Consider the following 23360-nt stretch of genomic DNA (forward strand, 5'->3'; position numbering starts at 1 on the left):
TGTCTAAGTTTTTTAAATATTTCTCAAATGGTAAAAAAATACTTTAGTAACTTCCCTAATGAGACTCAAACGATCAGGATCATAAATATATCTTATAGAATGAGAATTTGAACACTAACTGGCTTTTGGGGTGTCCAATGACACCCTTCATGAATGACTGGCCCTGAACCGATTAAAAAAAATTAGACCTGCTGACAGATCACAGACACTGCATCCGACAGTAGTTCTGCCACTGTATCAACTGTCAGTTCATGGCAGCACACTAAATTATCACTCAATTCACGAGCATTGAATTGACAACAGAACTGGCAGAAGGCACAAGTGTCGTTGTTCATCAAAATCAACAGTACTTTTGAAATCAAGACTTAAAAGGATGTGTTGCAGTAAGAATACCTCTTAAAGGGAAACAAGTCTAAAAGGCTAAAATATCCACTAGAACACAGAAATTGGACTATGGAACAATGGCCAACGTCACCTGTGCCTTCTGCCAGTTCTGTTATCAATTCAAGCTTGTCTTCTTTCTGTTCCTTAAAGATATTATCTTCAAGTATTGCTCATCCTTGTTAGACAGCTTTTTGGGTCTTCCAGTCCTGGGTTTGTCAATTACAGATGATGCTTCTCTGTATTTGTTGATTATATATGCTTCAGATACCACACCTTGAAAATCAATCGATGCAAGCTATTTCACTCAATGTTGTTCCTTCTTTATGCAAGCCAAGGATGCAGCTACCAAAACGGTACATGAACAAAAGACTGCAGCCAGTACACTAATAATAAAATTAACAAAATAAAAAAAAGGTGGGGGGAGGACGGACGGGACATTTTACCAAAGTAAACATTAAAACAGTAAAACTCACATTGCAATAAAAAGACTGAGCTACATGAACATAAGGACAATAATCACCACCTGCTTATTGTATGATACAAGCAGCGATGTACTGGTAAATCACTACAAAGTATTACAGTTTGCTTCACCAAACGCACTCCACAATGATAGTGAATAACGAACCTAAATGTAATAAATTCTAAGATACAACTAATAAGATATTGAACTAACCCACTGCTACAACAGGATATTTATTTCGACACACTGGACTTTTCTAAAGCCTAAAAACATTTCCGTCCTAGTCCTGATTATCCCGATTTTCAAAAGACTAGTCAAATTGGACTTGCATCCCAGACCTTTAATGGAAATTTTAATGGAACAAACTTTCATGTCAACCCCTGATAAGTTTCTACATATTACTGTCATTCTGGACAGCGTTTTTGCCTTACTCACCAGACAGGTCAATCCAATGTTTTTGTTTTTGTTTGCTTCTTGCTAATGAAAACATAACATCTTCCTATGTTCTATAGTAGCTCACATTTTTTAAATGCCACGTCATGCTCGCATCCAGAGGACCTCTTTATGAAGCACTTGTAAAAGAACACAAATTAAGGCAAAGTAGGTAAACAAGTAGAAGTTTAACACAAAGCGAATTCAAATTTTAAATGCAAATCTAGTTCATCTGATCCAAGTGCTGATTGCCACTGAGGCTAAGAGCATGTTTGTCACACCTACAGCAGTGCAGAGTAAACACAAAATGTATGGAAAGCATGCACAGGTCAAAGTTACTCTTCATTAATACATGGAAACCACAGAGTACAAAATCTTTGAAAAAAAAATTGTGGCTATGTCTAGTTTTGTAGATAAACACAATGAAATTCTCCTTTAAGGAAAGCTTTAAAAAGGTACTGAATTCCACAAACATATTATTATTATTATTATTTTACTTGAAAGGATGCCACACAATATTATATTTTTGCCTATCAGGAGCTATCAGTAGGTACTGTAATAAACGTGGTTAATAAAAGAAAAGAACAAAAAAATAAAGGCAACCAGATATCTTTTTCATAACTCAAGATACTGTAGACAGGTTGAAAGATGGGGCCCCGAGAAAAAACAAACAACTTTAATGAGCTGCAATTTCTCGGTCAACAAGAACACAAACAAAAAGCAGGCCCCCCCCCCCCCCCCCCCCCCGACTGAAATCTCCTGTATGCACATAACACACTGCGACACGTTTGAGTCGCTTGAAGTATGCAGACATTTACATACATAAAAACAAGCCTCAAGAGGAAGTAATTCACAATATTGCAACACTGGACTCTGTGTACCATAATTTCACAAATGAACAATAATAAAATGTGCAGTTCCACTAACCTATATAACAAAGATAACACGATTTCTTATCAGAACCCTAACTTAGGTGGGCTACCCAATTGTTGAGGTGAAAGTATCTCGTGGAATATCAAAACTATCACATAACTTTGCTGTTTGTCACTGCTATTGTAAGTGACTCTGCATATAATGCAAAGTTCACAGCCTACCTCTGTAAATTTATTTATTTATTATTATTATTGTTGTTAGCAGTGAGAACATGCTCTTGATGCTGGCCATTATGCTAGGTGGGACCCAGATGACCAGCAAGATAAATATGGATAAGCAATCCAACTACCAGTTGGAAGTATTTAGACAGATGGGTGGAAGACCGGTTTAACCATGACTTCTAGAGTATTGGAGTAAGTTTGAAAAGCAACACAAAGCATCAGGAAGAAGCAAGTTTTTGAAATCTTAGCTTATTTCAAAATGAAGTAAAAATATAAGCAATAGATAGATCTAACGATGCAACAAGAAAAAGGTGGACTTGTGATTAAACAGATAATGCAAAAAAGCAACGCTGGATTACAAATTTCTACTTCTGTATTATACACAAGGAGAAGAAGTGAAAACGTTTATTGGACTAACTAAATAATAACACCGTGTAACAATTATTATTATTTTTTTGTTCCTGGGTAGTAAGTGTTATTTCCTAATTGCTTATGCCTCAAAAGGATAGAAAATGGCTATTATTCCCCACAAACTTTGCTTTTGTGACCAGGACAGTGATATTTCAAAATATCACTATTTCCAATGGGAAAACGGGCAAATGTGTGTCTTTTCGTTCACATAAAGTCAGAAAAAAAACAACATATGAATCCAAATTAACATGTATTTATACTAAAGTAATACAAAAATGACTACAAAAGATTTATTTACAGTACAATCGTAAATCTTGAAAAACAACTCACTTCTAAATCTTTTGTAGTAATGTTCCTAAATATGTAAATGCTTACCTGAAAAACAGTAAATGCTAAATTGTAGAATAACTTAATTTATGTCTACCTTTTAAAGACATTCTATTTTCATCATCAGCAAATTAACATAATTAAAACATAAATACATGTAAAAACAAGGAGATATGTGAAATACTCCCTTGTACTGGACAGAGCAATCTTTAGCAAACATATTTTCGATCTTTAGCAGAAATTTATCTGATCTTTGATGCTGCTGGTGTCTTTTTCAGTAAAAGACATATTCAAGAAATCATGCAGCTCCAAGCAGTGTGTTCAATCATTTAAGCAAACTAAACCAGCTGCCAGGTTCATAAATGCAGAGTAACAGGTAGTGCCTGAAGGCAAAAGTTTGCTATATTTATTTAAGTGATGCAAAAATATGTATATTTACACCCTTCTTTCAGAAGTGGGAACTACATATTACACGTCAATGGTAGCATCTATCACACACAGCATTGAACCAGGCTGCCACCTATAAAAATATATAGGTATATATATTATATGCGCACAGTGTATTTCTGGCTGGAGCAGCTATCCAGTCCTAGGGTGTGACACAATATGTTTGTGGCAACATGAACGTGGGCTTGCAGCATACAACTGCTTTCCTGAATAACACCAAAAGGAAAACACACTCCACGCGGAAAAACCAAGTCTGTACTGTACTTAATAGGAAGAGACAAACAACAAGCAGCCAGAATCGGAGAAACAGGACTCGCCAAAAGGTAAAACTTATATATTTAATATTTGTCAATATTTAATATTTGTTAGATTCCTTTGAAAATAAAAATAAAATAAAAAGTTTCTGCCACATGATGTCTTTACCCATTACTTCTATGCACAATGCTGTCAATGGTAAAACACAAAAGCAGGTATAGTTACAGGTTGCATGTATGCTCTGCTTTTAAAAAGGAATGTCCAAGAGAGGTCCCCATATGCAGTTAAGGCACTTGCTCGTGGAGTACAGGGCATAAGGTAATGATGACTCTAATGACAGCTGGCTGAGGACAATACATGAAGTTAATAGAAATCGTGTTGCTTAAGCATCTCTTTGCCTCTTAAGCAGGACCTAACTAATCAGGCAATTTGCATCAAAAAGCCTCAAGCATGCAAGAGACTTGAAAATCATGTGGTTAAATGTAGAGGTACAATATCTGTATATTCTGTGAACCTGTTCGTCTGAATGTAGCACTTACATTTTTGTCCCATCTGGAAAACCACTTGTTAAACCAGAGAGGTTTGTGGGTGTATCAGATTGTAGCAATATATATGGGAGGGGTCTGTCTGTCTGTACAACCACCAAGTTGCATGTTACACTTATATTTTTACATGTACCTTGAGAACATAAGTTATTCCATGTACTGGAAATCAGTCCTTTTCGTATACTACTACCATGACAAAAACATCAACTTTGCTTGCCTAATGACGTCATAGGTTTCAAATACTACTCCAATAATTATACTATTAACCATTTATTTTTCTTGCCATTCTTTTCCGTACTTAATGTTGATACAGAGGAAAAAAAAAAAAAAAAAAAAAAAAAAAACACACACGACGGGATGTTTGGAAAGGCGGCATAAATCCCTGTAGCAGGGTATAATGAATAAATACATACAACCACCAAAAAAATATTACACTTTAATCTACAGAACTGCAAGGCCAAAGTCGCCTAATTGGTACCAATATTCCATTTCCAAAGCACATGAATCACTCCTATTGCATTCACAAGCTCATACTTTCAAAGAGACATGAACAATCCAAAAACAACCTTGATAATAAAGCAAATGATGCACTCACCTTGGGTATCTGCTGTCTCACAGGCACACATGCATCAATCTGCCGCCTTCCTACAAAGTCTCACACCGTTTAGGATTTGTGACAACAACTTCCCATTACATGACAACAATTACATGACATGATATGAACAATACCAAAATGACCATGTCCTTTTACAACACCTCTTCCAACCCAAGATGAGATTATACCAACTAAAACCAACTAAAAGGTAACTGAATACATGTAGGGAATGGATAAGGTTTTTGTAGAATGACTGTATAAAAATCTAAACTGGATTTTCCTCTTGTGGACCAGAAATACAAGAACAGCACATTAGTCATATCAGACAAGTAATGGCAAATCAACTTGAACCATTGCCCCTAAAATTGACAATTTATTTCAGACTTCTCATTTCCTTCTATGATAGCAAATTAATTTTCTGTATTTCAGAGGACACTGAGTAACTCTACAAAGTCTGACATACCCCTGCCACGCGCCTTTCCCCACTACAACAGAAAAACGTTAATTTTTCACCAATAGTAGAATTTGTAATAACGATGCTTTGTTACAGAGATAAGGTTGTCTGTTCCCTCAATACAATCCACCATCTGGGCATGCTGAATCAGGTACAAACAATTCCCATTAATAATCTCCTCGAAACTGGCAAAAGGATCTTATGTTCACAAATGTTTAAACTACAAATTAATTAATGTCCCTGTATTTCTGATCAGGTTTTCATATCTTTACACTGTCCTGTCACTTTTCTAGTTTGAAAGATTTGTCAGTTTCTTCATTACATAGTAATTTTCAAAAACTACGCATTAAGCTTTTTGTTGCTTCACACTCAGTTTTGAACTACTTAAGTTTAGTTATTTGTGTTTTTATTCACTTGTAAGTGGCACTAGCAGCGTAGAGCTTAATACAATTATGAAAGTAGTGGCCTCCTGCCTCAAGGGTTAAGCAGTAAACTGAGGTTACCTTGATCTAAAATGTAAAATGAATAAGCAAACAGGAAGAGCAAACATGAAAATTGAAAGAAATTATTTTTCCTACAGGAGGTGGAAACAATATAGAAGAAAACAGATGCAAAGTGCAAATGCAAACCATGCCCAGTGATTTTGAAGGGGTTGCTGCATCTGTTGGATGGAGTTGTCGAGACATGTTTTGTAGCTTCCTTCTTAGATAAAGAGAATCTGTGTGAACAGCAGCCAGAGAACACAGATTGTTTAAAACGGGGATGTCCAACACAAAGAGCCATATTTCAATCTGATTTTTTTTTTATTTTTTCGGCAAACACAAACCCTAGTATCTGATTGGGTATGTACACCTGCCTTGCTAATAACTCAAATAGTCTATTTACATTTCCCTGTCCGGGATATCAAATTTCACAGCCAGAGTGAGTAACATCAGCTGCACTTTAATATGCATGTGTCTTACTATTTCATGGACACTCAATAACCCCTTACAAGCCATTAATAGCACGGATGTTCAACACTGTTTATCTGGCTATCAATACCAGGTCCACCATTTTTTTGGAACCACTATATATATTTTTTAAATTTATTTATTTAAATTTAGTCGTTGCCAATTATTTTTTATTTTCCCCCCAATTTGAAAATGGCCAATTATTATTTAGGCTCGGCTCACCGGTACCACCCCTGAGCTGACACAGGAGTGGCGAAGACGAACACACGCTGTCCTCCGAAGAGTGTGCCGTCAGCCGACCACTTCTTTACACACTGTGGATTCACCATGCAGCCACCTAGGAGCTACAGCATTGGAGGACAACGCAGCTCCCGGGCAGCTAAGTTTACCTAGATAAATCAATATTTATAGTTATGAAAATATTTTAGAGACTTTTATATACTTGTGGTTATGAATGAGATTTGTTCACGTGTTTTAACAATTTGTAACCTTAAGCCCGGAACACACTGCCCGATGACATCGCAGGAAGGGATGTATGGATGCATACAGTACAGTGGCAATGGGGCAAATCAATAGGTGAAAAGACAAGGCTATGGCAGTAATAAATATCTACAATTTTGGCTAGAACTTAAGCTGACATGATTGTGAAAACCACAAATGACTGGAGACATGCAAATATACTCTCTCGCTATTAAAACACACACACACACACACAGTGTATTCCATTGGTTTGTATATAATGTCCGTGCTGATATTTTATGAAAATAAGACCCTACAGCCCCACATTGTACTTTGTAACTATTAGACAAAATATTTACAGACTAGTTAACTGCTGCTATAATCATGATTCATTTATTATTAATAGCATTATTAAATTATACCAAATCACGTTTTTTATTTACAATAGAGATAACCTATACTGTGTCGCCCAAATGCTTATAAATAATTCAACAAAAACATGTTTTTCCTTTGTTGTAAATAAAAATGTGATTTGGTATAGTTTAATTACAAAGCAATTAATAATAAACAAAGCTTGCAGCACGACCCTAATAGCAGTTGTTAAGTATTCTGTAAATATTTTGTCTAATAGTTAAAAGGTGCAATATGGGGCTTGCCCCCTCCCTCCCCCCCCCCTGTATGCAGAGTGTACTCTCACCTTCACAAGTCTGTATGCACATATTATAACAATCTTATAATACTGTAAGGCCAAGATACTCGAAGCGATGTGCAATTCTCTCGCAAAATTTGTGCCTCACAAAAATGTGTGCTTTTGCACAAAAATTGATATTTTCCAACATGGCAAAAAACAATTGCTCCAAGTTGGAAAACAGCAGTTTTTTGCTCAATTAGCAAATGTGTTTATACCTTGCAAAACCACCTGCACATTCAATACCAATATAGCAGAAATCAGAAGAGCTACGCGTGAATGTGCAGAATTGGAATATTACATGACAATGGACTGTTAACAATACCCTACCAAGCAGCTATCATAGGTGTACAATGCACAGCAGTATTCCACAGACGACTATACACTCAAATGTAACCGGCACATGGAATGCAGAATCAAAGCTGAACACACATCGGTAGCATTGGCACCCCTGAAGTTGCATGCCCAAACCCACAAATATATAAAATAAGCTACTAAATGGAGAAATGAAATGGACCACCGAATAGTGTAGGCTACTCAACATATAATTTAAATAAAAATATACTGTAGCATGAGTTTATGATTTCTCTACTTCAGTCTCCATAATTTTGACAGTGTCACAAATGAGTACATGTTTCATTTGCATTTTTTTTTTTTTTTTTTTTTGTTTCTTTGTTTTCTCTCTCTCTCTCTCTCGCTCTGTCTCTGGACTGAACAGATTTTTGTAACGTGATTATTTATATTTATTTATTTATTTATTTATTTATTTTATTGTATTTATTTTTTTATTTTTTAAAGAACTGTAGGTCGCCCTGGATAACGGCATCTTATAAGAATATACATACATACATTAACAACAATTAATAATGCAGCTGGAAGCAGAGACAGCGACCTGCGACAACTGAGCTTTAATGAGAAATACGTTCATTAGCGACTTTGATGCAATTGCAAAGCATTAACAGTACACATACATATATACACTGTGCTCTTAAATGGTAAACTTAGTATTATTTGTTTTGCAAAACAGAATTGTTAAGTTTCACTTTCATTGCAGTTGCACTTTTATTAAGTCTGTAATACAATGATGCATTTACGAGACTGTGCTTCAGTTAATTTGATTTCAGATAATGCATTTTTTCATCTTTTCTCTTTTACACAAACACATTATATTCTAAGTATTTCTCCTTTGTGTAGCTTCATAAAAATAAAAAAATGAAGTTCACACACATTTCTAGGTTGATGCTGCTTTAATACTGTATAGTGCAGCCTTTACAAGCTAGAGCTGGGGAAAGGAAAAGTGGTCTGCTCGTTCTTGGGATCGGATTTATTATTTTGGACCCGTGAAGACCTCTACTTCATGGATTTGGACGTTATATTTATTATTATTATTGTCCAGTATGTGCTGTTTTCATCTCACTTTCTCTTTGTTTTTGTTGCTCTATATTTCTTTGTATTATCTTGTATTCTATTAAGATTTTGTTGTAGTTTAATGATGGTGGTAGACGGCTGTCTAGAGAGTTACATGTGGATAGTCTCATATTGCTTACCATACTGTCAGTTTTCCTTTGCGTTTGCACTCTGCATTTATGCACAAAACAGTGCTTTTCTCTCAATAATAAATTGTGATATTAAGTTATGTCATTTTTGCTATCAATCAGTCCTTCTATCATGAGTCTGATATCTGCCTGTTTGACACTAGGCAAGTTTTGATTTGAGATTTTAGTAACTAGTTTTGCACTAAATTTGACTGCTAAATTCACCGATGCTGCTTGCAAACAGTAATGGCGTGTGCTGGGAACGAGTAGAGGGTTAGAAAGCACGGAATGTTTGATCACACAGCGACTTTCTGATATGAATTAAGAAGCTCTAAAAGTATGATTTTAACTTATAGGATTATTCTTTTTCATTACATTTTTGTTTTCAGTAAACTCAATATTACAAAGTTGACCATGTTCTACTGTTTTCAGTGCAAATACATTATAGTTCAGAGATTCACAGAGCTCAGAAAAATCTAGTTATGTATTTCTCAAGAATGCAGTTTAAGAAATGTGTTTCTACAGTGCTTAAAAATGGTTTAAAGTAATAAAAAGAGTAAGGCTTGTTTAAAGCCAAACAACAGCTTACTTGTTAACCATGCTGACATTGTTATTCCTTAAAAAACTTAATGCAAAACATTAAAAGAAAACAAAAAAAACCGTGGGTCTTTGCGATGTTTGCAGTTGGATTTGTAGCTGGACTAAACTAACTTGCTTCCAATTTCTTAATCTTACTATGACTGGCTGCTAAGGCAAAATCAGGGTTTTTATTGTGCAGTTTCCTGGTAACTGAAGACATTGTATTCTGAAAGATGTAGTTGATGGAAGTTTTAGGGAAAGCAGGACTGTAAAGGTAGAATTTCTTGTGTAACAGAAAATAAATAAGGACTTCTTGTTAATATGTCCGAGTCACACAAGATTGAGTCCGAGTTTCTGTGACCGTGACTAGAGTCAAAAAATGAGAATGGAGTCCGAGTTCCGGACTTGAGTCCTACAAGTCTGATAGATATAGATATATGAATATGAGAGAATGTGAATACTAGCACTATTGTGCCATGTACAAAACAAAACGTTATATTCAATTTATTGTTAATTTGTCATTGAACCAAGTACGTATTTATTACAGGATACCAGTACTTTTAATTGTACTGTTGAAGTTCTGAAAAATGAGGCAAATGTTGTGGTTATGCTGCACTGAAACAGAACCACAAACCTGAACACTACATGCCTGTACTGCCAGGGTACCTGCAGCTTGGTGTCCTTTCTTTGCATGTTCAGAGTTTCAGTAAAGCCAGCAAACCATAAATGGAAATTAAACTGGAACTGGCCAGCAACACAAGTTTCGGAGAGTTCAAAAGGCAGAACAAGTCAGCCACGGAAGCATCATTTACATATAGGGAGACACAGAAACGACTATTAAACAAATCAAAACAAAGGTCTTCTATACAACACGACCAAGTGCAGGAAAAGGAGATTTGTTAGGTTGTACACCGAGGTACCACAGATAAAATTGTTAAAACTCCAAGAAAGAAACACTAACAAATTCACTGTCAATTGCTTAATTAAAATGTTGAAAACAACTCTTCAGTTTTAACCATTCGGGGACCTACCCTAATAAAATGAAATAAAACTCTATGAAGAAGTGGAATTTTTCCAAAAGCACAAAGGTCATACAAATACAACAAAAACAGGTTTTTATTAAGGGAGGAGTTAGACATTCAAGGATATCCTTTTTAAAATGCATAGCGCTTTGAGGAATCAGACGCAGGTGTTTAAATTTGGGTTGAGTCATCTTCTACACTACTGGTAAACGCTGAACTAAGAAAACTGAATTCTTCCCTGCAAGTCATTTAACCACCAAGTTTACATTTCAGCACCATTTTGGCCTACTGGTTTTAGTTGCATAATCATTATATTGTGACCTATTTTTCTATTTAAAGCTTAGACTGTGTAGTACAAAAAGATATTCCATTGTGGTTAAACAACATTGTGATGTAGTGATTCAAAAGGAAGTTGGCACCAGTAACATTATTCAAAGTGTGGCCTTATAATTATCAGAACGAAGGCAAACCGAGCAAGAGACAGATTTGAAAATCCTCAACAAAATTAATACTGTTCTTGTTGACCAAGCATGACAAAAATACTGATCTTTTACTTGTTACTAAAACCATAAAAGCCTATTTTGAAACTGTAAACCTAAGGCACATTGGAGTCTTCTATTGAGTGGCAGTTGATTAATGAAATACAGTCTGTTAGGTTTCTTTGTAACATGTGTTGAATAGACTTTACAGTGTCTGACAGAACAATACTAAGCTGCACTTCAGCATATCAAGTTTCAGCAAAGCAACTTACCTAATTCCGATACCTGGAAACAAATAATAGACCATTTAAATGTTTTCTTCAATAAGATGTGGATTAAACATAGGAAATAAACAGAATAAAGTATGCAGCGCTGGAAGTCTGAAACACGTGTTGCATATGTTGGATCACGTCAGTGTAACTTCTGAGACGATCTACAGAGACACTTCTTCAATTGTGCAATACTGTCATGTCCTTCCAATGTGGGGCAGAGGCAGAGTGTCCTGGAGCAAAGAACAGGAAACCTTCCAAAGGGACCTCTGTATCCGACACCAGTGGGTAAGCTGCTTCACAGCATGATGATCATCAGCTAGGTGACATGGGTTTAATTCACATGTCCTCGGTCGAGGTGTTTCAGGGAAGAGGAAGACATAATTTCTCCCCAGTACACTAAGCATTGTCAACGATCTCAGCCAAGAGGCCTAATGGAATATTATCCTTCATTAAAAGATGTATAATCATCTCTTTGGACTGTAACAGAAGACAGCCAAATAAAATGTATACAAAAATACTGTAGCTGTCATTTTCCAGTTTTCTCCAAGAACAAATCCACAGTCAATGCAAAGTACTGAAGCCCCTTGAACAGTGGCATGTGGGCTGGCTACATGATTTCACATGGGTATTTCCTACTTCATCCGCTTACATTCGCCCATCATGCACCGTGTCTGACTCGACCCGGGTCAAAGTGTGTCAACCCACACCCTGAGGTGGGTCGCTGCTCACAACGCGGGACCAGGGTAGGCAGCGTCAGTGTGAAAGGGGCTTTAGAGTACTCTGAACAAGGGTCAACAGCCATGCTTCTCGGATTAAACACCTGGTATTCTTAAAAGGACAGCATATGTTTTCTCAGCTGTTTCAAAACCGATCAGGACACCATTTGGCATGCTTGGTGTCCATGCCAGAGATTTTTTTGTATTTTTTTGTACATATTGTGAAATTCCATTTGGTAGTTTTAAAGTTACAGAATGGCGTAATAATTTGTAAAAACTGACGAGACACAATTGTTCTGCACGGAAATAAAAAAAAAAAAAATGGCTGGGAGTTTAAATATCGCCTTTGGTAGGCTGGTAGAACTCATTAACAAGGAGCTTTTTGTGGAACCAACAAAATCGATCAAGTAATTACCGAGATATTTGGGCTTTTCTTAGCACATGTTAACATGTAAACAAGGTTGAACTGTTGTTGCATGGGACGGTAGAATTTATTTCAGGTTAAATAAAACCTATTTCATTGATTAATGACACATCGGAGTCCAAAATAAATACCCAAGCTTTCACAAGCTACGTATATAAATTTACACAATCTCTGACTCGCCGTCACTTGTACATCAAATTAAAAATCCAGTGTTGTGTGAAAAAAAAGTCCACTCATTTCACAACCGCATTCAACAACACTCGTCCTATTTGAAATCCAGCAGTTTTTCAGTGGCAGTTTTTACAGTTCAAAACACAAATTGCAATACTCAGGTAAACATATCTTTTTCTGTTAAATTAAATCCTGGGTACAATTTCCTACAGTTAAAATTCCAACGTAAAGTTGATCACAATGCTGGCATTCTGTGATTCTTGAAACGTGTTTTTTTGTCGCATTGGGTAAGGGCTTATGTGAAATAAATAATAATAATAAAACAGGAATTAACGAGTTCTGTACTTGGTCTCCGTAAATTAAACCACCTTAATTGCGTGCTGTATAAATACCCCAATTTTTGCTCACGACCAAAATTATACACATCATAATTAAAAAAAAAAAAACAACATTTTCAAGAAGATAGGGGTGGGTGTTAAAAAAAACACACACACATAACATGCTACGTGGGATAAGGCCTTCATCCCTATACAGTAGCATTTTGCTTTTTGGTAATATTACTGTAATATGTATATATTATAATAATTTAAGAAAATGGATCACAGACTACTGTACTGTGCAAGTTATTTGCTAAACAGATGTGCACTCTCCAGTAATATTACATGTGTATGTTGTAGGCCAGTGAAAAGCTTTCACAAAAGTCACATTTACACAGAATTCTGAATTGAGACAATTAAACTAAAAATAACAACAAAAAAAAAAAAATGTACACTTTAGTGTGTTTCTAAAACTCAGATGTACAAGACTAGTGACCCCCTTTTTATCACCAGCTCCCTAATTTCGTTTAAGAAAACTCCATATTCCATATGGTACTGCGCTGCTCACGTCACAAATGCATTAGCTGATGTTTAGAGCTAAAAAAAAAAAGTTTAATCAAACTTTCAATTAGAGTAGTATGCAAAAAAAAAAGCCTGTACATGTGACTGTAAACTAAGTGCATTATTAAATATGAAAAGAAACTGCTGATGGTAAGCTTGTCTATTCTACATCTATCATTATTTACACTGTGTACTGTTTTCCATGTTAACTTGGTTTAGTTCATCTTACATACAAAGCTTAACATGACCAATGGAATAGTCCAACCATTCATTTTTTACACCAGTTATTTCATGCGCTCGTGAAGTATCATTCCCGTCACCGTTTTGTTTTATTATTACTATTACACATCATTGCACAGACTCCACACAGAAAATTCAAATACACTGCCCATTAATGAGAAGTCTATGTATAAGTGTATAATATTTAAAATGTGATCATACTTTTAATACGAAGATGGTTTGCAAACCTAATTTATACAGAGAAACCTACAATGGAAAAAAGAATGATGTACTTTCCATTGCATATGTATACAGACATTTTAAATTCAGCATTCCAGTAAAAAAAACAACGGAAATAGAACTTTAAAAAAAATACGTTTTAAGTGACAGTAAGAGCTGACAAAGCCAAAAAAGATCAGGTAAGACTGTCACTGCGCTGAACTGTACACGTTTTCACTGAAATACATACAAAAATTGAGATTAAAACAATAGTCAACAGTCATAACTACACTTGTTTTGGCTTTTAATCACAAAGGACAGTGACTCAGCAACCCACTGACTTGCCCAGTGGTGGTGACTACCTGCAGTGCCTATAGAAAGCCCACACCTCCTTTCAAAATGTTCACCTTTTGTTGCATTATACCTTGAAATTAAAATGCATATGCATGTATATATATATATATATATATATATATATATATATATATATATATATATATATATATATATATATATATATATATATATATATATATATATATATATATATATATATATATATCTACTACAAGCTTTTATGGCCAAGACTGGTCAAAGTGTGCATGTGACAACAATATCCCAAGCACTCCACAAACCTGGCCTGTATGGTTGAGTACGAAGAAGGAAGCCATTACTCAAGAAAGACCACCTTGAATCCCGTTTGAAGTATGCAAAAAAATATTCCTTCCATGTGAAATCAAAGCAGGTCAAAACTTTACCTTTCCACAATTACACGAAAGTCAGTGTGTTCGTGGGATTTAGAAACTGACCCATTCCTTCTGGGCTTATTAAAGCATTTTTTTAGTGACAGATGTGCAATTTGGTATAGGCCTACTTTGTTTTTTGTACTCACTTAACAGTTTTACACTTCTATGAAAAATCACAATCTATACACACATTTACTGTACTGTAAACACCTGCAAGATTTGTGGTTCTGCAAATCAACAATTCTGACACTAAAATACACACACTGTGTTCTCCATCTGGTACCAACCTAATATATTTATCTGTTTAGGTAATTTGGTGTAGCAAAGTGTTAAATCTGAACCCAAGCCCAAGACAGTTATTCAGCCCCACCCACTAGGCAGTTTATTTATTGAAATACAGTGCTATGGTATTTTTCAGCCAATTCAATTATACATTATACCATAAACTCTACAGGGCTGTCTTAGTGGATTTCACTATTCATAATATTATTATTATGAACAGTTCAACCCACTAAAAGACAGCCTTGTAAACATAAGAACACAAGCATGTTGGCTATGACAAATATTGTAAATAAACGCCAGAGCCGCTTAATTTAAGTTTTACGGTACATGTTTTCAAATATTATCACATGAAAAAGACATTTAGTCCAAATAATCACATTTTGAAAGATTATATGCTTGATATAAAAGGTGAGTCAGTAAGTTTTGCATCTGATGCATGATTTGCATTGGTTTGATCAATTCAGAATTCTGCAGAGTGACATTTTTAATAAAAGGGCCCTGACTACATACTGAAGCTTGGATCTTTACTAATCATCATACAAACTTTTTCGTAACTTTGTATTCACAATTTCACTTCCACAACACAAATATAGGCTTCATGCAAATAGGGTACTCTGTGAATTATTGCGCACAGATGAAAGAAATAAAACTTTGACAGCTATAGTAAGTGTGTTATACCTAGAGGGGCAAACAGATATTGCATGCATGTGATTCAAGAACAATTATGCTTTAATTACTCAACTGATTTAGTCACTGAAAATCCAATGTAGTCTTATACTAATTGTTTATTTGCAAACCAGTGATTAGACGAGGAAATGTGGAAGCAGGGAAACTCCAGCACCTCCTCAGGGAAATACATTTATCCATTGGATTGACACATAAAATGCATATCAGTGTATATAAAAAAAGGAGTAGCATACTAAATGACAAGAGAGTCACATTCGTATTGACCGATTACAAAAACAAGCTCCTCAGCTTTAAAGTTGGAACATGAAATTCATTTTTTTTGCCCCTGGGTTGCCAGATTCTTATTAGTTTAATTGTTAACCGGTTTAAGCTTTCTCAGACCTATATACATTTTGAAAGGAGAGCAAACATTGTCTTGTACTGCAATTAAAATAATGTTATTTATGAGGCCAACGGCCTGATTTTCAAATTTTCACATTTTTTACCAACGTGATGTAATCAGCAAAACAGAAATAAACCATTTTCTGGAAACAATATTTTATTTTTATTATTAAATGCCCAAAACATTGATTTCTGACTCAAACAACAAAAGATAATGCTGCCTGAAAGCAAAAGTTGGCACTCTGGGGTTCATTTATACTTTTGAAACTGATAAAAGGGAGTAAAATCTACAGTGTATTTATTTATAGTAAGAAAAAGTAGGATCTCCATGTCAAGACTTGTTACTAGCTCCTTGAAGCATCATTATGTTAATACAATCCTACACGCAGGTTTTGTCACCACATGTTCTGTAATTGTTTCTCCAAGGAAGCTCCTGCAGAATTGTTTACCATTTCAAGGGGAAACAAAAAGATTGTAGCTGCAATGTACTGTACATTTAACATATTAACCCTAGTCCTCTAATTTTTTTTTTTTTTTTTTTAATGCCAAGATAAACGTTTCCTTTTGACAATGTCTTTCTCAATGTTTTCTATTTTAATTGTTCGCTAGGCCTGGTTTATTGACCCACTTATTAACATACAATAAAAAGTCAGTGAAACTAGGCCATTAAGATAATCTGTTTTTAGGGCAGCTGTATTAGATCCACCACTGGTTCACTGAAATAGACCCCCAATGGCCCTCAATGGAAAAAATGCACCAAAGATATAACACAAAAGGCAGTTTTAAAAAAACAAACAAAAAGTATCAGTGGTAGTACAGACTTACCAATACATTTCTCCAATGCAAAGTTTGCTTCACTCCATATGTTTTTGTGAATTCCAACCTGAATTTTTTTGAGGTTAAGTAAAATTACCTTTTTATATATACAGTAATCCATTACACTCTGACTGAGATGGGACCAGAGTAAGGGTGAATATATAAAACATCTGAGTTACTTCAGCTGCCCACTGAAGGACTGTGTGGGAAGGGGTGTGTGGAACTGTTATGGATTAGATTTACTCTAATATTCCATGACAATCCATATTACAAAACGAGGTTATGGAATGATGCAATACATTCACAATCGCGTAATAAACACAATGGACAAACCACATTGTAAAAATGTAAGTGTGCCACACAGACAGGACTCCTATGTTATGGATATGTTATCTGTCTCTCTGCATGTCCCATATTTTCCATTTGTTAGAGAAAAACATGCCAATGGCATTCTGTAGCACATGTTACTGAGGGTTCAATAATCAGGAAAACAATAAACAAACAAGCAAGGACACACAACTAACCATGAATGTATGTAAAATCAACACCACTGCACGAAACGTCACAAAACTTGGTAGGGTGGTAGAGGCCTGTGGGAATCTGTGTCAGAGCGAAAACGATGGTCAAAGGTCACATGGTTTGCTATATTGGATTTTTGGTGAATTTTAGCCAATTTAAAATCGTCTCTTAAACCGCTTATGGTAGAGAGGTGAAACTTGGGGCACAGACTACCCTTATGCCTTATATTTAGATTTGTTCATGAGAAGCCGATTGGTCACATGTTTCAGCAGCAATATTGGATTTGTCAAAAACATTGAAACCTGTTTTTCTCTGAAACCATTATGCCGATTTAAGCGAAACGTTTTATACATAGCCTTGGAAAGGGTTTCTATCACGTTTGTTCAAAGCAAGTCGCTACACAAAAAAAAAACATAGCTGCCGCAAGCCTATCAAATTTGTGCTATAATCAATTTGCACATATTACTTTGCTTTATTTATATATATATATATATATACATATACACACACACACACACACACACATACATAAAATAAAAAGGTAAAATGCAAAACTGGCTTGTAACTCCTTTAGAGTGCAGACAGGGTAATGGTTACTATGAAACACATATTGCAACCCACATATGCTCCCATGGTGCAATATACTACAAACATTAGTACAGGCCAATGCGCTACTATGCCCCATGTGAAATACCGTCATTGGTGGCATGGCATGGTCTGGCGTGTGGACCGCGGGCATTGCTGCCTCAACCTCTATTTCTAACTGAGTGTATCATATTTTTCTACCATTATTTCATACAATATACTGGGTGCTGGTGATGGACCGAGATTTTTGCACATTGATTCATTGGGGTTCATTGATTAACACAATGAAGGTGAATTCCACTTGACCGAAGCAATCCGTCAACACTATCGCCCCTTACAGTCCAGAATATAAATGTCATATTACTTCTTGTCTTTCGATAAACGAAAAGCGTATTTGCCACTTTTTTCAAGTACAAGATGTTGTTTCTTGACGTTACCCCAACTAGCATCTATAGTAGTACGTTATCAGTGGTATGTTATTCAGTGCTAGTTGTCCTCTTTGGTGTTTACATGCGGTTTCCACCCAGGATTATCTTTTTTTTTTTTTTTTAAATAGTTCTCTTGAAATAGCTTAATCATGTTTCCTCTCCGCATCTTTTTAAATGTCAAAATATTCCTAATTAAATGTCGTTAAAAGTTATATAACTACGAAACAATTACTAAATCCAGAACGACTGCTCAATTAAGAAAGTATATTTTGACCAGGTAAAAGGTTGGGCGGTTTAAACAAACTACTTAAATTTTTACGATTACGTATTTTAAATTAGTAACAAATGCATCAATTTATACTTTTGGAAAAACACACAGTAAACAAATACTGACATACCTGTTATTTTGTAATAAGTAAACGCATCAACTCCACAACGCACCAAAAACACTGACAAGTGTCTGGCTAATCTGGGATACCTCATGTGAACGTTGTTTTTAAAGAAAAAAAAAAAGTGTAATGTTTTTTATTCATTGCAGGTCTTACTTTTGACTCGAATATTTACAAACTTAAAAACAAGAGTGTTGCTCACGAAACCACTAGGTAAGCACCAGGTACAGCGAGCACAGGTAACAAAAGATTTCAAGCCATTTCTTTCCCAGGTACGCTAATATACTCTCATTTAAAAGTAGGATTTTTGTCATCAAAATTGCTTACCTGTATCCTTAAAAATCAGTTCGGTCTTTTGTTGCTACTTGTCTGTGATCATCCAACAGCAAACTATGTTTCAACAATAATTTTAATGAGAAAACAGTTTCACTTAAAAACTGTCGTGTTCTCTGTGCCCTTTCCCTGTAATGGCTCCCTTGTTCTGTTAAACTAGACAAACGGGTTCGTCAAGTTTTGTGCCGTCTGCTCTTCCAACAAAATAAAATGTTTGCAGTGCTTGATGACAAAGCAGTGATTGAGGAAAATAAAGTTTTGACCGCTTTTTTGTCCAGGCTCTGAAATAAAAGCAAATGGGGACCCCCGCCCCTCTTAGAGACACGTGACCCTGCAGGTTAACGCAGCTTCAAAAACTGGAAATGTTCTTAACACCCCATAGACAAACCGGCCTTTATTTGCATTGAGTGACAGCATTGCAAAAAATAAGTAAATACATACATTTAAAAAAAATGAAGCAATTAGACAAAACATTAAAAAAAGAAGCTGCTACAAAATAGTTATTAAACACAACTGAAATTAGTATAAAAAATGTTATCCGGTGTACTACTGATCTTTACCACATAAGCTGTTTAACAATTTGAACATCAAATATCTCTGTACGTCGGTTTAACAATTTGAACATGAAATATCATTGTACGTCGGTGTTAGGTTTTTGGAAAGAGTATATATCATAAACAAACAGTTTTTTTTTTTATTAGTTTTTTTTTTTAAGTAAAAACGCGGTAGCTTATGCACTATAACGCCTGACGTATTCCAAGTATTGGTTTCTTTAAATGTTTTAACTGAAATGATGTTTCCCTGTCCATTTATTCAAATATATAATGCATTAGTGCTAAGTATTATAAATTAACTTGATCACTTCGTCTAAAAGTGTGATTTTACAACTCAAAATAGTATCACCTAAAATATTACTATAGAAAGATCACACTTCTGTGAATCTTCTGTGATAACACTTGTGATAGGGCATAACGAACTGTGTTGGCCATTGAGCAAAGCCTTCTTTTTTTTACATCACATAGCAAAAGCAATGTATTTTATTGACACAACATTACTTTTTCGTTTTTATTCAATAGGTTATTCAATTTGATCTCAATTTTGATTGTAAAACTTGTCAAGAATGAATGAAAAAATAATATTTATGATAAGACTTTCACAGCAACACAGTAAGACCTTCATAACAACATATTATTACTCCAATACAGGTGGACACAGCATGAAGGATCATGCCAGGGTGTGGGGGGCTCCGCAGGAATGACATTTTATCATTTATTTATCAATATCATTTTTATAAAGTGTGTAACACTGGTGTTCCTCGTGGGGTATGAAACAGTATAGAGCTGAATAAATCTTGTAACCTGTATATTATAAGTTTAAGTTTCAGTATCAACATGTGACCAGCCATCTTTAATATAATTATGTTTGCATCATCTGTAGTTGTTTGTACTTTTAATGTCCAACTAAGTGGACTTGCCATTTATACTATGCAGTCAACCATCTGACACTTCCCAGTGCTCTGTTCCTTGGCTTCACATTGATTCGTGATGGTATGTCTTTATTTCCTAATGCCGGTAATTCCAAATACAGTCACCACACCCAGAAAGTAGTTTGCATTTGTGTTACTTGTGATGTGTGCATTGTTGCCCCAGGCGCCCACTGAAAATAAAATCATTAGTCTTTAGTCTGATATAAAAATAGATTCACTGGTCACACATATATGTGTGTAAAGGAGGATATCTGAAAGAAAAAAAAAAAACAGATACATATTTGAATTGATTGGAACTGTATGGAAATACAGAATATATATATATATATATATATATATATATATATATATATATATATATATATATATATTTTTTTTTTTTTTTTTTATTATTATTATTTATTATTATTTAGCAGCCGCTTTTATCCAAAGTGACTTACAGAAATTAAACAACTACACACATATATAGAGTATATATAAATATATATATAATATATAAACATATATATATTTACAGAATATAGAAATGTCAAACACAAACGTTTAAATTTTGTATATAACAAAATAAACACAGTGTGTCCCATAAAAAACACAAACATATATATATATATATATATATATATATATATATATATATATATATATATATATATATATATATATACAAATAAAAATGAATAAGTGGGTTTTGAGAAGACAGCGGAAAGCAGTAATAGACTGAACAGTCCTGAGGATAACTGGTAGCTGGTTCAACCACAGCGGGACGAGGGAAGAGACAGAGTGGACACAGGAGGAAGTAGAGTGAAGGATGAATAAAATCTCACACATTCTGAAAATCTTTTATGATTTTTCTAAAAGTATAGTCCCACAAAGGTATTGTCAATATCTCAATACGTTTTGTCATTTCATAAAACATTTGCCATTCTGTTGCTGGGTTCGTAAAATCAAAAATCATTTTTATTTTCTGACTAACACTGGTGAAATAACAATATATGTATTTATTTTTGTATTTATTAATTTAATGTACTATTACATCTAAGTTTTGCAAACAAGAAGATTTAATTTAAGACTTCCATTGCTGGGTAATTTGAGCCATTTCAGGATTCCATGTGTAGATTTAATTATAAGATACCTGTACACAATGTTGGTGGTGTGTCTGATTAAGCGTTGGGGTGTCTAAATGAGCTTAAACTAAAAGTTGGAATGGCTCAAACTGCTTTGCACTGGGAGTCTCAAAGAGTAAGTAATGGGTTTTCCTAAAAAAATATAGCATTCTACGTACTATTTAATTCATGTACCTTTAATTTCTATTTTCATTGTTACCATCCTGACAACTTTTCACTTAACTTTAAAGCCTGTTTCAAAGCTCTTTTAAAAATGGCCACTCACAGGGGTTTGAGATCTGTCTGCTTAATCACTGCAGGAAGAGCAATAAAAAAAACAAACAAACAAAAAAAAATTGCTGTGTTACCTGTTTGACAATGTGGGCAATAAGCCTTACACTAAAGTTATAAATGTAAAAAGTTATCAGGATGTAAACAATGAAAGAAAAATTAACAGGTACATTATTTAAACAGTTGTAGCAACACCTGGGGACGTACAACGCTATATTTTTTCAGCTCCGCACTATTTACTCTTTAAACTATACCCTGCATCTGTAATTCACAGTATGGAATTTACATACTGTGGCAGTTTCAGCCATTCCAGATTATGAAATTAGTTTATTATAAAAGTTTACCCTGTTTAGCGAGGTAACATTGTAGCAAAGTATAGTGAAGCATAGGTCAGCATGGTAAAGCACAGAATATAGTGAAAAATATTTTTTATTATATGGTGGCTGCCATGAGTTGCCCACATGCAACCTCTTTATTTCCCTTCTGAATTCTTGGGAGTTTGGCCTTTGGATTAAAGCCGAGCAAGCACAATTGTCTGTCAACCTATTTGACTTTCAGGAGTTTGATATTCAGTGCTGTCACTAGTGATCCTTTTTGGTGTTTAAGTGCTGAATTCCAGGTAGCTGGTTCCACCCAGGATAATCGTTACCACCACCCAACCACCAATTACCCAAACAGAAGAACAAAACAGCAAAGCCACTTGCGAGACAGACAACCCCAACTCTTGCAAAGGTGCAATGCAAAGATGAATAACAAAAAATTATGCAATTTTACATTGAGCTTCTCATTCAGAATGGGGTCTCAATACAGGCAGAAAAATAGAGAAAAAAAAATCATTTCTGATTATGCCGGTTTATTGTAAAATCAAAAGATTTAACAAAAGACAAACACTTTTACAAACAAAACGACATGGTGGCCAAAACAAATAGACAAACAAATAATACTTATATGTATCGTACTGGTTGTTCTAGCACGAGTAGCCATTGTTTTCTTTGTATCGGTTCTTACTTGTCTGTTTTCTCCTCTGGACAACCCACCCCATGCAGCCAAAGCTGCATGTCTTTTATATTATGGCTGAGGGATTAACTGGCTATTAATTGTCTTGTTAACCCCTCGGCCATAGTCTGCACAAGTTTAATATATCTTCATGACTGTCAGTCCTAGCCGACAGTCACACATTGTCACAAGGTATTTAAAAACAATTACAAATAATGTTGGACAAGTTTTTGCCCATCCATCAAAACATAATACATAATAAAATACAAAATAATAAATAATATGCACAGGATATACAATATG

The 23360-nt window shown here is 34.9% G+C and overlaps 1 protein-coding gene across 1 annotated transcript in view; it reads right to left on the bottom strand.

Moving 5' to 3' along the window:
* Positions 1–19439, bottom strand: part of LOC121318105 (phospholipid-transporting ATPase IC-like) — a 46894-nt gene extending 27455 nt beyond the window's left edge. The window contains exon 1 of the mRNA XM_041254411.1: positions 19176–19439. The gene's annotated coding sequence lies outside the window, so the exon portion shown is untranslated. The remainder of the gene's footprint in view (positions 1–19175) is intronic.
* Between the last annotated feature and the right edge of the window lie 3921 nt (positions 19440–23360).

The sequence above is a fragment of the Polyodon spathula genome, chromosome 1 (assembly GCF_017654505.1).
Source record: "Polyodon spathula isolate WHYD16114869_AA chromosome 1, ASM1765450v1, whole genome shotgun sequence".
Taxonomy (NCBI): domain Eukaryota; kingdom Metazoa; phylum Chordata; class Actinopteri; order Acipenseriformes; family Polyodontidae; genus Polyodon; species Polyodon spathula.